Source organism: Carassius gibelio, chromosome A10 (genome assembly GCF_023724105.1).
Source record: "Carassius gibelio isolate Cgi1373 ecotype wild population from Czech Republic chromosome A10, carGib1.2-hapl.c, whole genome shotgun sequence".
Classification (NCBI taxonomy): domain Eukaryota; kingdom Metazoa; phylum Chordata; class Actinopteri; order Cypriniformes; family Cyprinidae; genus Carassius; species Carassius gibelio.
This window is the reverse complement of record NC_068380.1, coordinates 23147247-23165343: the sequence shown is the minus strand read 5'-3', so window position 1 is coordinate 23165343 and position 18097 is coordinate 23147247. Positions and strand designations below refer to the sequence as shown.

The window sequence follows — 18097 nt, the reverse complement described above, 5'->3', positions numbered from 1 at the left end:
ATAGCGCTTCTGTTCAAATGAAGTGATATCTAGCCCAAATCCGCTCAAAAGCTTGTCTCTCTATTAGAGAAAGCTGTTTCATTCAGTATTCAGTGCAAATCTTGCCAAACTGATAGAAGCTTATGCCATATGAAATACAATGTTTTCTGCAATGCTGTAAGACAGTTTTTAATGTGTTAGAAGTTATAAGCACAAAAACTTATGTTAGGACTTCAATGATCAAGATTGTCAGTTTACAGCTTTCTGAGTCCAGTAATGTTGAAATAGTGCTTCTGTTCAAATGAAGTGAAATCTAGCCCAAATCTGCTCAAAAGCTTGTCTCTCTATTAGAGAAAGCTGTTTCTTTCAATATTCACTGCAAATCTTGCCAAACTGAAAGATGTTTATGCCTTATGAAATACAATGTTTTCTGCAATGCTGTAAGACAGTTTTTAATGGGTTAGAAGTTATATGCACAAAAACTTATGTTAGGACTTCAATGATCAAGATTGTCAGTTTACAGCTTTCTGAGTCCAGTAATGTTGAAATAGTGCTTCTGTTCAAATGAAGTGAAATCTAGCCCAAATCTGCTCAAAAGCTTGTCTCTCTATTAGAGAAAGCTGTTTCATTCAGTATTCAGTGCAAATCTTGCCAAACTGATAGATGCTTATGCCTTATGAAATACAATGTTTTCTGCAACGCTGTAAGACAGTTTTTAAAGTGTTAGAAGTTATATGCCCAAAAACTTATGTTAAGACTTCAATGATCAAGATTGTCAGTTTACAGCTATCTGAGTCCAGTAATGCTGAAATAGTGCTTCTGTTCAAATGAAGTGATATCTAGCCCAAATCTGCTCAAAAGCTTGTCTCTCTATTAGAGAAAGCTGTTTCATTCAGTATTCAGTGCAAATCTTGCCAAACTGATAGAAGCTTATGCCTTATGAAATACAATGTTTTCTGCAATGCTGTAAGACAGTTTTTAATGTGTTAGAAGTTATAAGCACAAAAACTTATGTTAGGACTTCAATGATCAAGATTGTCAGTTTACAGCTTTCTGAGTCCAGTAATGTTGAAATAGTGCTTCTGTTCAAATGAAGTGATATCTAGCCCAAATCTGCTCAAAAGCTTGTCTCTCTAATAGAGAAAGCTGTTTTTTTCAGTATTCAGTGCAAATCTTGCCAAACAGATTGATGCTTATGCCTTATGAAATAAAATGTTTTCTGCAATGCTGTAAGACAGTTTTTAATGTGTTAGAAGTTATATGCACAAAAACGAATGTTAGGACTTCAATGATCAAGATTGTCAGTTTACAGCTTTCTGAGTCCAGTAATGTTGAAATAGTGCTTTTGTTCAAATGAAGTGAAATCTAGCCCAAATCTGCTCAAAAGCTTGTTTATCTGTGAGTTAGAGCTGCTTCATTCAATGTTCAGTGCAAATCTTGCCAAACTGAAAGATGCTCATGTCTTATGAAATAAAATGTTTTCTGCAATGCTGTAAGACAGTTTTTAATTGGAATTGTTATCCAGCACAACAGTACAACTGATGAAAAAGCAATGTGACCAATTCAAATCAAATCTCTTTATTATCACAATACCATGAATTCAAGTATACAGGAAGTGAAATGGTTTGTTGCAAACTCTGCAGCATGACAGCATGACAAGTCCTGAATATATTTGCAACACATAAACAGTATTAAACTATACACAGTATACATAAGGGCTCAATCCAGGTAGAAAATAATATATATGGCAATATTATACTGTACAGAGAGCAGAAAATAAAAATAATAAAAAACAATCACTCAATAATGTACTGTAGATATACCTTTGCAGTGCAGTACACTATGAATTAGTGCAAACTGAATGTCAAGGAGCAGAATAATAGTAAGTCCAGTCAGTGTAACTGATAGAGTGCAGTGCATATGAGGCTGTGTGTGTGTGTCAGGTTTAGGTGTAGGGTTGGTGAAGGTCGATAGAATATACAGTTTGTACAGTATAAAAACAATTACGCCTATGGGATGTCCCAACTTTTCACAAAAACAAACATGTGTGTGTGTGTGGTGTTACTGTGTGTGGTGGTACAAGTTCAGTTCAGTCTGATTGCCTGTGGAAGGAACTTGTCTTGCAGTCTGCTGGTGCTGGTTCTGTGATAATTTCTGCCTGATGGTAACGGTGAGAGCAGTCCATGGCTCATGTGGCTGTAGTCTCTGACGGTCCTCTGTGCTTTCCTCAAAAGAAAAAAAGAAAAAGCCTCGCGTAGATGTCCTGGAGAGACAAAATCATTTTGGGTGTTGTAAATCAATAAACAATATATATTATTATCATTATTTAGATTTCCTGTAATGGACATACCATTGATTCCTGGTTGTTGGTTGTGAGGTATCGGCTCTCACTTGTGAAGTTTCTTTAATGGGTGTGACATCTGTGCTTTCACAGAGTAGTTTGGGAATGCAGTCTTCACAGCTTAAGGCATCAGCGCTGCACTTGGTGAACACTGAATACACTGTCAACAAAGACTCCTCCATTTCTGGCCTCAGACCTGCTTCTCTTTAGTCTGGACCATGTGAGTGAAGACAAACGTTTTCAGTAACAGCTTTTCTTCTACTGTATCTCTTCATGCAGTCTTTCTGTACAAGTAGAACATAATACATAACAAATCAGTAATGTAATGAAAACTCCTAGTACATATGAAGACTTCAGATGCAAAGGCCTCTTAGAAGAACATTTCAGATAGATCTTAAAGGCTTTTGCATCCGATGCCTTCATATACAACATGGCTCGTTCTTCATTTCTCCATCAACTGACTTCATCCTCCTTCAAAAAAAATCTAAAACTAAGTCCATAAGAAAAATAGTTTTGGCGAATACAGGTGCAGGTGTCAGTACTCACCATATTCAGTGATTTTCTGCCCAAATTCCAGAAATTACGCACTGATGATTTGTTCATTCTAGGAGCTATAAAAAGATGTATATGTGAAAAATTATAATTACCGACTTGAATAGAAATCAACATCAAATTTCTTGAATACAGACACATCAATGGGAATGAGCACCTTTTCAGTCTTTTCTGATTTGGCACAATAAAGCCATGTTAATTCCTCAACTCCAACAGGACTGATGTTCTTTGTGTTTTTGCTCTTCAGATGTAAAACAAAAATATGTCTATTAACCCCATGTTTAATTACTAGTGCTGGTTAAACAAATTAAGAAAAATATAATAAAGTTAATTCACCAAAAGATTCAGGTTAGAGGATTAAATTAATATTGATTACAGTTTTCTATAAACATTTCTTGGAGAGGGATCATGACATACTCATAGATCGATTACAAAACTATACAGGTATTCAAGGGCAGGCTCTAAGATGGTTTAGATCCTACCTGTCCGATCGCTACCATTTTGTTTACTTAAATGGGGAGTCATCTCATTTATCATCAGTAAAATATGGAGTGCCACAAGGATCCGTCCTAGGTCCCCTTCTATTTTCAATATACATGTTGCCCCTTGGTAATATTATTAGAAAATACGGAATTAGCTTCCACTGTTATGCTGATGATACTCAGCTATATATCTCAACGAGACCAGATGAAACTTCCCAATTATCTAAGCTAACAGAGTGTGTTAAAAATGTAAAAGATTGGATGACAAATAATTTTCTCCAATTAAATTCGGATAAGACAGAGATACTAATTATTGGACCAAAAAACACTACACAGAATCTTGTAGATTACAATCTGCAACTAGACGGATGTACTGTTACTTCCTCTACAGTCAGAAATCTGGGTGTTATATTAGACAGCAATTTGTCATTTGAAAATGATATTTCCAATGTTACAAAAACTGCATTCTTCCATCTTAGAAACATTGCCGAGCTACGAAACATGTTATCTGTTTCTGATGCAGAAAAGCTAGTTCATGCATCCATGACCTCTAGACTGGACTATTGTAATGCACTTCTAGGTGGTTGTCCTGATTCGTCAATAAACAAGCTACAGGTAGTCCAAAATGCAACAGCTAGAGTCCTTACGAGGTCAAGAGAATATGATCATATTACCCCAATTTTACAGTCTCTGCACTGGCTACCTATTAAGTTCCGTATCAGTTACAAATTATCATAAGGCCCTAAATGCTTTAGCTCCAGCGTACCTAACTAGCCTTCTACCACGTTACAACCCATCACGCACCCTAAGGTCACAAAACGCTGGACTTTTGGTCGTTCCTAGGATAGCAAAGTCCACTAAAGGAGGTAGAGCTTTCTCACATTTGGCTCCCAAACTCTGGAATAGCCTTCCTGATAATGTTCGGGGTTCAGACACACTCTCTCTGTTTAAATCTAGATTAAAAACACATCTCTTTCACCAAGCATTCGAATAATGTATCTTTTTAATTGTGAGTGTAGTTGCATCTGATCAAAGGTGCATTTTTATTCATTAGCTTGGGTTAAACTAATTTTACTTTGTTGGATCAGCAGCTATGCTAATGATGTCTGTATTTTGTTTCTATGTTTCGCGTAACTAGGATTTACACAAGCTCCAGTCTGGATCCAGAAAACTTGAGAAGAGATGATGCTGACCCCTCAGAGGACCTCAGATGATGCTAATCCTGAATCAACAAACAGAACTAACAATTATTGCTAAATGTGTGACTGAATCATATAATAACTTAATTAATAATATTGATAGTTCATCGTCTAGCTGACTACGTCTTGTATTATTATTTTTATTTTTATTTTTTCTAAAATCCTGTCAAATGTGCACAAACTACTAGCTACTACTAAATATTGTAGAAACATAATTTTCTGTAAAGTTGCTTTGTAATGATTTGTTTTGTAAAAAGCGCTATACAAATGAACTTGAATTGAATTGAATTGAATATTATAAGATACAATTTATTCAAAATAAAATTCACTTTAAAGAAAGACTTTCTACAAAACAAAACTTAATGAAGTGGTCAAAATTATGTCTGACCCACTCCATGTCTCATATTGCGCGCCCTGTCTTACTCATGCTGTTCACTTTTCATAAAAATCAACATAAATGGAAAAAAAACATCAACATTATGTTACATAACTACCCATCTAGGTTTGGGGAGTTAGTAACAAAAAAATAAATAAAACACACACACTACTAACTTTGAATTAAATGAACCCTTGGAGAGAGTACCAGGATAATCCAACCTCCTGTCCCAGAGATCACACAACTACAAATTCAAATAATATCTTTGTATTTGAAAGATATAAAGAATAACAAATCACAAACAAGATAACATCCAAACAGTTTTATAATAACAATAATAATAACTTCGGGGGGAGAGCTCGGCCAAAATAACAAACAAACCCAAAGATCTTAAATTACCTAGAACAAGAAAATCCCGGAAAAATAAAGAACATCAATCTTCCCTCTCTACCTGGCTCACCATAAACAGGAGAAAAGGAAGAGTACAAACAAAAATGGCACCCTCCCCCTACCTTTCCCAAATCAGGATAATTAAAAACAACAGACTTAACATGAAATAATAAAGAAATTAAACATAATACAGATTCAGTTCTCTATTCAACTTAAAGGGGGGTGAAATGCTCGTTTTCACTCAATATCCTGTTAATCTTGAGTACCTATAAAGTAGTACTGCATCCTTCATAACTCCAAAAAGTCTTTAGTTTTATTATATTCATAAGAGAAAGATAGTCTGTGCCGATTTTTCCCTGAAAAACACGACCGGCTGGAGGCGTGACGTGTGGGCGGAGCTAAAGAATCACGAGCGCCAGTAGGCTTTTGCGATGAGAGCGTTTGGAAGCTGTGACTTTACCGTGAGGGAAAAACCATCATCCAAAACAAACCATGGCTTACAGTCAGATTCAGCCGTTTATTTATGATCCAGAATCAGATCCCGAGGCTGAAACTGAACGAGAGCAGCAGCAGGAACGACTCGCTCCGAGGGAACAAACAAAAACACTTGCCGTTGATGCTCTGTAAAAATAAACTCCATCCACTGGTCCCTTAATGCTGTTTTTTTTGGTAATCTGTGCAGGGTTGTCTTGCCCTGGCAACCAAAAACACACTTCTTTTGTGACTTTTCGCGATGCTCTCGCTCTGATCAGTGAATCGCTCTGATCAGTGAAATGTCTCTGCTCAGCCTCTCAGTGCTCTGCTATACGGGAGCGCGCGCTCTTCCGGCAGAAGTGCCCGTAGGACCCATATAAGGAAATTCCGCTCCATCTAACATCACACAGAGCCATACTTGAAAAAAACTTTCCGAAACTTGTGACAAACCGGAAGGAGTATTTTGGGAACAAAAATACTCCTTCAAACGTACAACTTAATTTTTGACTCTTTGTCCATGTTTAGCATGGGAATCCAACTCTTTAACAGTGTAAAAAACTCAGTATGCATGAAATAGCATTTCACCCCCCCTTTTAAGAACACTTACAACACGTCCTGAGCTTACTTACCCCAGAACAAATCAACAACTGTATAAGCACACAAGTCAACAATGCAATCTGAGCTGACAGGAGGAGGAATTAATCCTGGCCACCAAAGTCTCTCTCTGCTCTCAACAGATCCACTCCTGTTTATATCCTGGCTCCTCCCCTTCACCCTCCAATCACGTCAGGCATCCATAGATTGAGTACACCTGGTTCCAGTATCTGTTGTAATAAGGAAAGAGAAATTCTTATGCTTATAAACGTGCAATATCCTTATATTTATTTGTTAACCCTCCATCCTAGAACATTCCTGCATCTCACTCAATCCTATTCCATTATCATTTATAGCACAATTGTTTATACACTTATTTATTTGCCAATTTGTAAATCTCTATTTTTTTTTTTTATTTTTTTTTTCCTGTGTGTTGTTGTCTCTGTGTACTGGAAGCTTATGTCACTAAAACAAATTCCTTGTATGCATAAGCAATTATAATATTTTAACAAACTAAATGCGCTTATTTAATCCTTTTCAAAACGCAAAACTTGTAGAACTTCAATGGGGAATAAAGACTAACCAGACAAATAACATTGAACACTACACAAACAGTAATATTTTTTTTTCATTTAGGCAATTAATTTTCCATAGTGACACAGAAGATGCCGGATCCAACATTGGAGGTGACGAAACATGTTCCGGCAGGTTGCAGCTCAAATTAAGCCCTGGCTATTATAGACAGCGGACTAAGCACTACTACTGTTAGCCATCTCATTCCAAGATCTTTTTGTGTGAAGTGAACAAATCCCTCACACAAAATTTTTCATAACTCGCCTGTTTGTACTTAATAAACTGATAAAAACATTTGGCACGAGGTTACAGCGTTTGGGTTTGCGTGCTCACATCTACATTTCAGTCGTAACATATAAGGTGATGATGACCATCATCTTCTTTATTATTGTTAGCACTACCTCAAACTAAAGCGGCGTCTCTTTGGAGCTGTCATTTTCTTAAATGAGCTGCGGCAATGTTTCAAATGAGCTTCTAATGCTAGACAAATGCCTTTATTTTCAACGCGATCACCTTGTACCCAAAAGGAGCCATTTGTCCTCATACAACCTCCTCGGTGCCGTGTTTGTGGAACTCATGTTTTGCGCTTGTATGGAATTAAAAAAAAAGTTACATGGGTGGAAGGGCGGGGCCGGGGCAGTGTGTGTGAGCAGAGTAGCACTGGCAGAGTGGCAGAGATATGCGACAGAGTAGCAAAATTGCAGGCGCGGCTAGAAATGGCTGTAATTTCAAATAGCGTAGCTACATTTGGTTGTTTGTTGCATGAAATCTTAAACAAGGGATACAAAGACCTTTAATTGTCATATAGTTACTGGGGGGTTGGGGTTTGGGGCCAAGGGCTGTGACTGTGTGTGATGGGGGGGGGGGGGGGGCTGCGTTGAGGTGAGGATAGGGCAAACAAAGTGTGAGGGTGGAGTATGATTAATATGGGTGTGATGGCAGTGGGGAAAACAAAAAACTAAACTTGTTGCTCTTTTCCAGACTGGTACCAGCTCAACTCGAGTTTTTAACACTGTGCCTACCAGTTTTGGTTTCACCTCTGTTGAGGTTCTAACGATGATATGTAAATATTGGAGATTGCTCTGGTCATTGTTATCCAGTGGCGATTCTAGGGGCCCTGTGGCCCCTGTGGCCACCCCAGATCTGATAGCTAGTTGGTCAAGTTCGTCAACACAAGAAAGGAGAAATGCTGTCAATCAATGATGACAGCTGATCAACTGATTAAGGGACAGTTTTACATTTTTAACTAACACAGTAACGGTTGTACGGAGACTGAGAGCTGATTTCTGCTCAGCGGACGTTTGGCCATGCAGGTCAGGTGACCCGTGAGATGAGCGCGCGCGCTGCACCTACTGCTGCTGGTCCGTGAAACACAGGAGGACGGTCACACAGAGTAGCTACGACAAAACCGCTGGAATCAGTCGATTGAGATGTATGGTAAATCAATGTTTAGTTAGTTCTCTCTGAATGTGTAGGAAAAATTTAATTCATAGTGACCCCCCCACCTTTATTCAATAAACTATAAACCTGGTAAACAGACTCTGTGCCTTGGTCAGAAAGAATGATCTTTGTTGCTCCAAACCTGTGAAATAAATTAATGCAGTACACAACTGCTTCATATTGAGTCAGAATAGCATAGACTATTTTTTGTAATGGTCAATAAATGTACTCATTTAAATTTTTGGTCCTGAACATGCATTTGTGACTTCCCCCACTAAATTAATCCTAGCTGTTAACATAACATAATCAGTTTATATGTCTCAAAGCAGCGTTGAAAAGGAAAATATTTAGTAGCCTTTTTAACCATTTATCAATGCCTTGCTTTTTTCTAATTCTAAAATAAAAATTGTCTGGCCTCTTTTTGTCCAGCAGACACTTTCCTTCTAAACTTTACATTGTTTTCTGAGGAGATGTGATTAAGTTTGCCATCTATTGAAATAGCTTTATTGTTAAAATCGAAACAAATAACCTGCAATGAGGTTCTAAAGGCCTAATTGAAGGAATATACCTATATAAACCGAAATTAGAAAACAGGTCATTGTTCATGTGCTAGTTGCTTTAAGTCATTTAAGTATAGTTTCTTGACAAGCACTGACTTTTTGTTATTATAAAGTGTTGGTGTATCATTATACTCACTTTACTATGAAAAAATGTGTTAGTGTAGAGAAGTTGCTTACCATTAACTTGGAAATTGGAGGACATATGCAAGTTAAATATTTCTGCTCTTTTTTTTAAGACATGGATAAATACCTTGAATTTTGTAATTTAGAATTTCCTCATATAGGTTTGATCTATATGAACTATATTCCACTGTATCAGTAAGAAGGTAAACAGATTAATCATAGAATATTAGTTAAAATGTATTGTTGCTCTATATTGAAACGTCAGCATTTGGACATCAGCATGGGCAGATTACACTAATTTGCAATGGAAAAATTAAACTGCAAAAACTCGGACATAAGACAAAAACAAAGGAACAACTGCAAGATGAAGAAAAATAATAATAGAACATTAACTGGAGTGTGAGAATCCTTTTACTATGCTGCAGTGTAGCAAGAGATTTGTCCCTTTTTGCTTTTCTTACATCCAGTTGTGTTTGGTGTTTTTGCAGGCGGCACGATTTAGGCTACTTTGGGGCAATGTTTAATAAAATATTTGGTTGGGTTTATTACACAGACCTTGCAACCCAAGGGGAAACAAGAATTCCAGAGGGGAACAGAATCAACTGCTATGAAATATGAAAAGCTATTTTCTGGACTGAAGACTTAGGGTGTTTTTTTGCAGATGTGTGTGTTCAGTAGAGCTAATGTTATATTTTTGGCCAAACAGTGTGTGAAATATAGTGTGACAGCCTAGATTTAAGTAACTATAACACAAGAACAATATTTGATTTATTTATTTGCTCTGTGATTAAAGAGCTGTTTAAAGTCTTTTAGTCTTGAAGATGTCTACATCTAAGTCATGAAATCACAGAAAAGGCGATTAAAGCTGCAAACTGTGCGTGTATAAGCAGCAAACCATGTATCTCAAATGCATGTTCAAATAAAATATAGCCTATTCTGCAATTCGAGGTCACAATATCAGACATAAGTTGATTTGTATTTTTTTATTAGTAATTTCATTTTATAGTAAAGTGCACTTATACTATAAAATATGCGAAAATTAAACCATTTAAATGCATAAACAAATTCTTCTGTTATGTTGATTTCTGGCCTTTTTCACATTTTTTTTTTTTTTAATCATTGCACGCCTCATCCATGATTAATGTTGGAGAACAAGCATTTACAAGTTTTGAGAAGCTGAATGAGCAATAAAGTTAAAGTGAGCCCCTTTTTTAAAATACCTGGAGGTGAAGAATAATAAAAAATGTTCATATTCACCCAGTGTTAATTGATCTAAGTCATAAATTGCAATCTCAATTCAGTTAAGTAGAAATAAATTGTACTCAGTTGTGTTTAAGGCACTAAAATAGCCCATTATGCCTACATTATAGTCAAACACATTTTTTATATAAAATAATGAAGATTTCTGTGCCACCCCAGACTGGTTGCTGGCCCTTACTTGGCCACCCCTATAAAAACATCCTGGCTTCGCCACTGTTGTTATCACTAGCATCATAATGTTAATGTTCTGAGCATGTCCTCAGCAGCTATCTGTCAGTGTTAGCACGACAGGATGGTTGATAAGAGTAAATATTGCCACCTCCCCAAAAACGTGTCTGTATTGTGATGAATACAGAATGCTGTAGATTTTATCTGCTATAATCATTGCTGTTACCATCTTTTCCACGTTGTTGATACTAGGGTAGTTTACTTCAGTGTCGCTATAGCAGCCAGTTATATTTTATACTTTTATGCAGTGGTAAACAAAACGTCTGTAACTAAACAGAGTACCGTAATTTCTCAACTATTAGCCGCGGCTTATACTTTGATTTTGCTAAATTTCTTCAGTTATAAGCTTCAGTTCCTTGCATAAAACAATGTCCTGCGGTTTATACACTAGATTATCCTCTTTAAAGGGATAGTCCACTGTGTTTTCATATTAAACTATGTTTTTCCCTTACCTAAGATGAGTTGATACATACCTCTCTCGTCTCAGTGCGTGGACTCAATCGCTTTGGTGCACGGTGACACTTTGAAAGCACTTAGCTTAGCCCTAAGCGTGTAAAATGGATAACTATATTGTATGGCGGAATACCATGGCAAGTGCTTGTAAGCACTTCGTCTTGGCACAGTAAAGGCACAGTAAAGCACTTCGTCTTCTCCACTTGGCACACGGTGGAGAACCCCTTTAAGCTTATCAACTGCTTCTCCTTCACCAGGATGCTCTGACAGACCGTTTTAATCTGAAGGAGTGGCCTTTGGTAATAGGGAATTGATGGAAACATGAAAAAGTGAGGTCCCACTTCATATTAGGTGGCCTTAACTACTATGTATTTACATAAATAAATAAGTACAATGTACTTATTGTGTTCATATTGTATTGTAAAACACTTTTGCTGCTACTGAGGTGGGATAGGGGTAAGGTTAGGGAGAGGGTTGGAGGTATGGGTAAGTTTAAGGGTGGGTTAAGGTGTAAAGTATGGGTCAACAGTGTAATTATAAATGTAATTACATAAATTAAATACAGATGTAATTACATGTAGTTTTTTATATACATAAGTACAATGTAAAAACATGTATGTACACAATAAGTACGTTGTACATAGTAGTTAATGCCACTTAATATAAAGTGGGTCCAAAAGTGATTTAGTATTCAGGATTAAGTTACAAACCCAAACATAGTTTGGTGTTTTTCATTGCTATACCATAGGCATATAGGCATACATTTTAGAGAACATGTTAAGATAGGCTACCATACCATCCTCACTTCTCTGTCAAATTGGACACCAATTCCTCATCAATCGGATCCTCTGCAGTAGCATTGTAGAGCCGGATGTTTTGTCTTAGTTTGTTTTTAATACTCTTATTTTTCTTCTCTTTCTTTGTCTGGTCTGGTTGCTATCTGCAAAGTGAAACAAGAAAGTGAAAACAAGGAAAACAGAGTTTGTTTGCATTTGCAATTAGCCATTTGAATATCTGTCAACCAACCATGCTGACGATAGAGGTCCTGTTTCTTGCGTAGCAGGGCCACTATGATACTTTCTATCTCAGCCCTGAGATCCTTGGTTGCTCCCTGTTGTGTTGTGCTCCCTGGCTCTGAATAGGAAACAGTCAAGCGATAGTTTCATTTAAAAATGTCTGATCACCTCATGTAATTCATATTTGAACAAAGTAATTAACAGTTGTATTTCTGAAAAGTCAAAGCACTGTGCATGTTTTACCTGTTACTGCCCACTGTTGAACATCACACACCCATTGCTGTGCTGTGATATCCTGATGTACTTTATCCTCCACACTCTGCTTAACTCTCACATGTATCAGTGAAGTCTCCTATGTCCACATAGTTACAAAGTCAGTAATAACATACTTGCTAAACTTCCTCTCCGACAGTATTTCCTGCTCCATCCTGATTCCTGCCGCCCCATCTCACCTGTAACATAGTGATTTATTATTTCCTTCTAATGGTAAAAGTGTAATGTAATGTATTATATTAAACTTACTCCATTTACAGTCATTTCAGGTACCTCGCATTTTGCTGTGTGTGCTTTGGCATGCACGACACTCAGAAATGGTCTCATTTCCATCAACGGCTGCATATCGGTGAAATTATCAGCCACCTTGCTTAGGTAGGGCCAGTAGCCTACCTAGAAAACAAGAGCATCATTAGTGGGTATTACCAACACAATTTGCTTGTAAATCAATCTAAAACTATGACGCAGACTAAAACACTCAGGTATTTGACATTTAATATACAGTAGGTTGACCAAATGTGACCTAGAGAAATTACTTGCAGATAACATCCATTGCGAAGAAGGTAACATTTGCTCTCTCTGCCATGTCCTTTTGAACTGGATATGCAAAGATTTCTCCATGGTAGTGATTCAGGGCACACAATACCACGTGTCTGATTGATAAGAGACAATATGGTTAATGATCAACTTACACAAAGAGTTGCTCAAAATCCTCGCACACACATCAACACACACTTTCTTCCTCTCTTTCATACACACAGTCACATTTCTATTTGTACTTTAAATCAAAAAATGACATTGATACATATAGATTGAAGTGTCCACAACATGAATGACAAATGACACTGTACAATAGCACTCTCCTGAAAAACCAACACATCTGCAAACTGCCACCTGAATACCCTCTTCATCAATTTTTGAGGAGGATTTGTTGGATTTGTTGGATTTGCTGGACTTAATTGCCCTGAACCTCGACACCCCACACGTCCCACTGCAATTTGCCTGTGAAGTCAGCTGTTACTCATTTCAACAAATATACACACATACATAAACAGATTATGGTATGCAGAATAAAACTTACTCTTGCCCCGCTGCTTCCTCTGTTTTTCTCCAGAAAGCTCAGAACTTTGTCATCTTTGGCTATAAACAAGCTCAGTTCTGTACAAATGATCACAAAATACCTAATTTAACTAACGCACATTTACTCTACATGCAACTATTTCAATGACAATGTTCTTTTAAAATATATTTATAAAACGACGTGTAGTCTTTACATACCCTCTTGATTTTCGGAAGCGGTAATGTTTTCGGTTGCCATCGCAACACACTGCCAACATGTCAGGTTGACAGGCTGGACAGCAAAAAGAGTCAACTTCTGACATCATGTCCTCTGAATGTTTGCATAGGCAATATTCAAAATAGCTCTTTTGAAATGTATCCACACCGATTTTCCCTATCTATGAAATGAAAAAAAAACAATGGATTTAGAAAAAAAAAACATACCCACAAAAGTATGAATAAAGTCATAATTGTGTGTTACAATGTGATTCAGGCAGACTAACCCTTCCTCCTTGAACAGACTGGTGCTCCAACAGCTTTAAAAAAAGCAAGTCTTGAAAGCGAGGGAGCTGACAGCTTCATGTTAGAGAAAGCCTCAAACACATCAAATGCATACAATGTTTGGCAGTTTGTGGTGCTTGGCCAATAATTGTATTGCATAAGGTCTTTAACCCCTGGAGTCCATTCAGTCTTGCACTTTGGACAGACCTTTCGAGGTAAAGACACCTCATATCGTCCTGTCAAAATAAAAACACATTAGACTAAGGATGTTTCACAGACACAAAAAGTGGGACTTCAAGAACATACCATTCACAGTGATCAATGAGATTTGCCTCCCAGTGGTCAAGTCAAGTCTAGTCACCTTTATTTATATAGCGCTTTAAACAAAATACATTGCGTCAAAGCACTGAACAACATTAATTTGGAAAACAGTGTCTCAATAATGCAAAATGATAGTTGAAGGCAGTTCATCATTGAATTCAGTTATGTCATCTCTGTTCAGTTAAATAGTGTCTGTGCATTTATTTCCAATCAAGTCAATGATATCGCTGTAGATGAAGTGACCCCAACTAAGCAAGCCAGAGGCAACAGCGGCAAGGAACCGAAACTCCATCGGTGACAGAATGGAGAAAAAAACCTTGGGAGAAACCAGCCTCAGTTGGGGGGCCAGTTCTCCTCTGACCAGACGAAACCAGTAGTTCAATTCCAGGCTGCAGCAAAGTCAGATTGTGCAGAAGAATCATCTGTTTCCTGTGGTCTTGTCCTGGTGGTCCTCTGAGACAAGGTCTTTACAGGGGATCTGTATCTGGGGCTCTAGTTGTCCTGGTCTCCGCTGTCTTTCAGGGCAGTAGAGGTCCTTTCTAGGTGCTGATCCACCATCTGGTCTGGATACGTACTGGATCCGGGTGACTGCAGTGACCCTCTAATCTGGACACAGACTGGATCTGGTGGCCATGGTGACCTCGGAACAAGAGAGAAACAGACAAATATTAGCGTAGATGCCATTCTTCTAATGATGTAGAAAGTACGGTGTTATGTGAAGTGTTTCTGGTTCCGGTTTACCTAATTAATGCAGCCTAAAAATCCTTTAATGGATTTGGATATTAAAAGCATATTAGTATGTTATGTGTATGCCAGGTTAAAGAGATGGGTCTTTAATCTAGATTTAAACTGCAAGAGTGTGTCTGCCTCCCGAACAATGTTAGGTAGGTTATTCCAGAGTTTAGGCGCCAAATAGGAAAAGGATCTGCCGCCCGCAGTTGATTTTGATATTCTAGGTATTATCAAATTGCCTGAGTTTTGAGAACATAGCGGACGTAGAGGAGTATAATGTAAAAGGAGCTCATTCAAATACTGAGGTGCTAAACCATTCAGGGCTTTATAAGTAGCAATATTTTAAAATCTATACGATGTTTGATAGGGAGCCAGTGCAGTGTGGACAGGTCCAGGGCTAATATGGTCATACTTCCTGGTTCTAGTAAGAACTCTTGCTGCTGCATTTTGGACTAGCTGTAGTTTGTTAACCAAGCGTGCAGAACAACCACCCAATAAAGCATTACAATAGTCTAACCTTGAAGCCATAAATGCATGGATTAACATTTCTGCATTTGACATTGAGAGCATAGGCCGTAATTTAGATATATTTTTGAGATGGAAAAATGCAGTTTTACAAATGCTAGAAACGTGGCTTTCTAAGGAAAGATTGCGATCAAGTAGCACACCTAGGTTCCTAACTGATGACGAAGAATTGACAGAGCAACCATCAAGTCTTAGACAGTGTTCTAGGTTATTACAAGCAGAGTTTTTAGGCCCTATGATTAACACCTCTGTTTTTTCTGAATTTAGCAGTAAGAAATTACTCGTCATCCAATTTTTTATATCGACTATGCATTCCATTAGTTTTTCAAATTGGTGTGTTTCATCGGGCTGCGAGGAACTATAGAGCTGCGTATCATCAGCATAACAGTGAAAGCTAACACCATGTTTCCTGATGATATCTCCCAAGGGTAACATATAAAGCGTGAAGAGTAGCGGCCCTAGTACTGAGCCTTGAGGTACTCCATACTGCACTTGTGATCGATATGATACATCTTCATTCACAGCTACGAACTGATGGCGGTCATATAAGTACGATTTAAACCATGCTAATGCACTTCCACTGATGCCAACAAAGTGTTCAAGTCTATGCAAAAGAATGTTGTGGTCAATTGTGTCAAACGCAGCACTAAGATCCAATAAAACTAATAGAGAGATACACCCACGATCAGATGATAAGAGCAGATCATTTGTAACTCTAAGGAGAGCAGTCTCAGTACTATGATACGGTCTAAATCCTGACTGGAAATCCTCACATATACCATTTTTCTCTAAGAAAGAATATAATTGTGAGGATATCACCTTTTCTAGTATCTTGGACAGAAAAGGGAGATTTGAGATTGGTCTATAATTAACAAGTTCTCTGGGGTCAAGTTGTGGCTTTTTTATGAGAGGCTTAATAACAGCCAGTTTGAAGGTTTTGGGGACATATCCTAATGACAATGAGGAATTAATAATAGTCAGAAGAGGACCTATGACTTTTGGAAGCACCTCTTTTAAGAGCTTAGATGGTATAGGGTCTAACATACATGTTGTTGGTTTAGATGATTTAACAAGTTTATACAATTCTTCCTCTCCTATAGTAGAGAATGAGTGGAACTGTTCCTCAGGGGGTCTATAGTGCACTGTCTGATGTGATACTGTAGCTGACGGCTGAATGGTTGCTATTTTATCTCTTATAGTATCGATTTTAGAAGTAAAGTAGTTCATAAAGTCATTACTGTTGCGGTGTTGGGAAATGTCAACACTTGTTGAGGCTTTATTTTTCGTTAATTTAGCCACTGTATTGAATAAATACCTGGGGTTATGTTTGTTTTCTTCTAAAAGAGAAGAAAAGTAATCAGATCTAGCAGTTTTTAATGCTTTTCTATAGGATATGCTACTTTCCCGCCAAGCAATACGAAATACCTCTAGTTTTGTTTTCCTCCAGCTGCGCTCCATTTTTCGGGCTGCTCTCTTTAGGGTGCGAGTATGCTCATTATACCATGGTGTCAAACTGTTTTCCTTAACCTTCCTTAAGCGTAAAGGAGCAACTGTATTTAAAGTGCTAGAAAAGAGAGAGTCCATAGTTTCTGTTACATCATCAAGTTGTTCTGAGGTTTTGGATATGCTAAGGAATTCGGATACATCAGGAAGATAACTTGGCTGAATAATTTCAACACTATCAACATCAATTCCATGTGACAGTATTAAATCTAGAGTATGATTTCGACAATGAGTAGGTCCTGAAACATGTTGTCTAACACCAATAGGGTTCAGAATGTCTATAAATGCTGATCCCAATGCATCTTTTTCATTATCGACATGGATATTAAAATCACCAACTATTAAGACTTTATCTGCAGCCAGAACTAACTCGGATGTAAAATCACGAAACTCTTTAATAAAGTCTGTATGGTGCCCTGGTGGCCTGTATACAGTAGCCAGTACAAACATAACAGGGGATTTATCATTAACATTGGTTTCTCTGGATAATGTTATATGAAGCACCATTACTTCAAACGAGTTATACTTGAAGCCAGCCCTCTGAGAAATCCTGAAAACGTTGTTATAAATTGAAGCAACTCCTCCCCCTTTGCCTTTTAGACGCGTTTCGTGTTTATAACAATAATCTTGGGGGGTGGACTCATTTAAAATAATGTAATCATCAGGTTTTAGACAAGTTTCTGTCAAACAGAGCACATCTATATTATGATCAGTTATCATATTATTTACAAAAAGTGTTTTCGTAGAAATGGATCTGATATTCAATAAGCCAATCTTTATCATTTGTTTATCCATATTGCATTTGTTTTTTATTTGTTGAACCTCAATTAAAATGTTAACCTTAACTTGGTTTGAACGTTTTTTGTATTTTCTAGTTCGGGGAACAGACACAGTCTCTATAGTGTGATATCTAGGTGAAAGAGTCTCTATGTGCTGAGAATTAACTGACCTCTGTGACGGGAGGCAGCTAGCAGACGGTCGGTTTAGCCAGTCTGTCTGCTTCCTGACCTGGGCCCCAGTTAGTCAAGTATAAACACTAAGATTATGTGCCATATTTCTAGACAGAAGAGTGGCGCCACCCCAGGAGGGATGAAGACCATCTCTTTTAAACAGGTCAGGTCTGCCCCAAAAGCTCGTCCAATT

At 37.6% G+C, this 18097-nt stretch overlaps 2 long non-coding RNA genes across 2 annotated transcripts; both read right to left on the bottom strand.

Annotated features, from left to right (window-relative positions):
• Positions 1 to 1589: 1589 nt before the first annotated feature.
• LOC128021591 (uncharacterized) lies at positions 1590 to 4760 on the bottom strand. The gene is made up of 4 exons (XR_008185599.1): positions 3030 to 4760; positions 2867 to 2931; positions 2330 to 2604; positions 1590 to 2242 (listed from the first exon to the last, which is right to left on the bottom strand). It is a non-coding gene; the product is annotated as an uncharacterized LOC128021591 (long non-coding RNA).
• A 7063-nt stretch (positions 4761 to 11823) lies between these two features.
• On the bottom strand, positions 11824 to 12957 carry LOC128021589 (uncharacterized). Its single transcript, XR_008185597.1, has 5 exons — positions 12850 to 12957; positions 12587 to 12702; positions 12284 to 12492; positions 12051 to 12158; positions 11824 to 11964 (listed from the first exon to the last, which is right to left on the bottom strand). It is a non-coding gene; the product is annotated as an uncharacterized LOC128021589 (long non-coding RNA).
• Positions 12958 to 18097: the final 5140 nt, after the last annotated feature.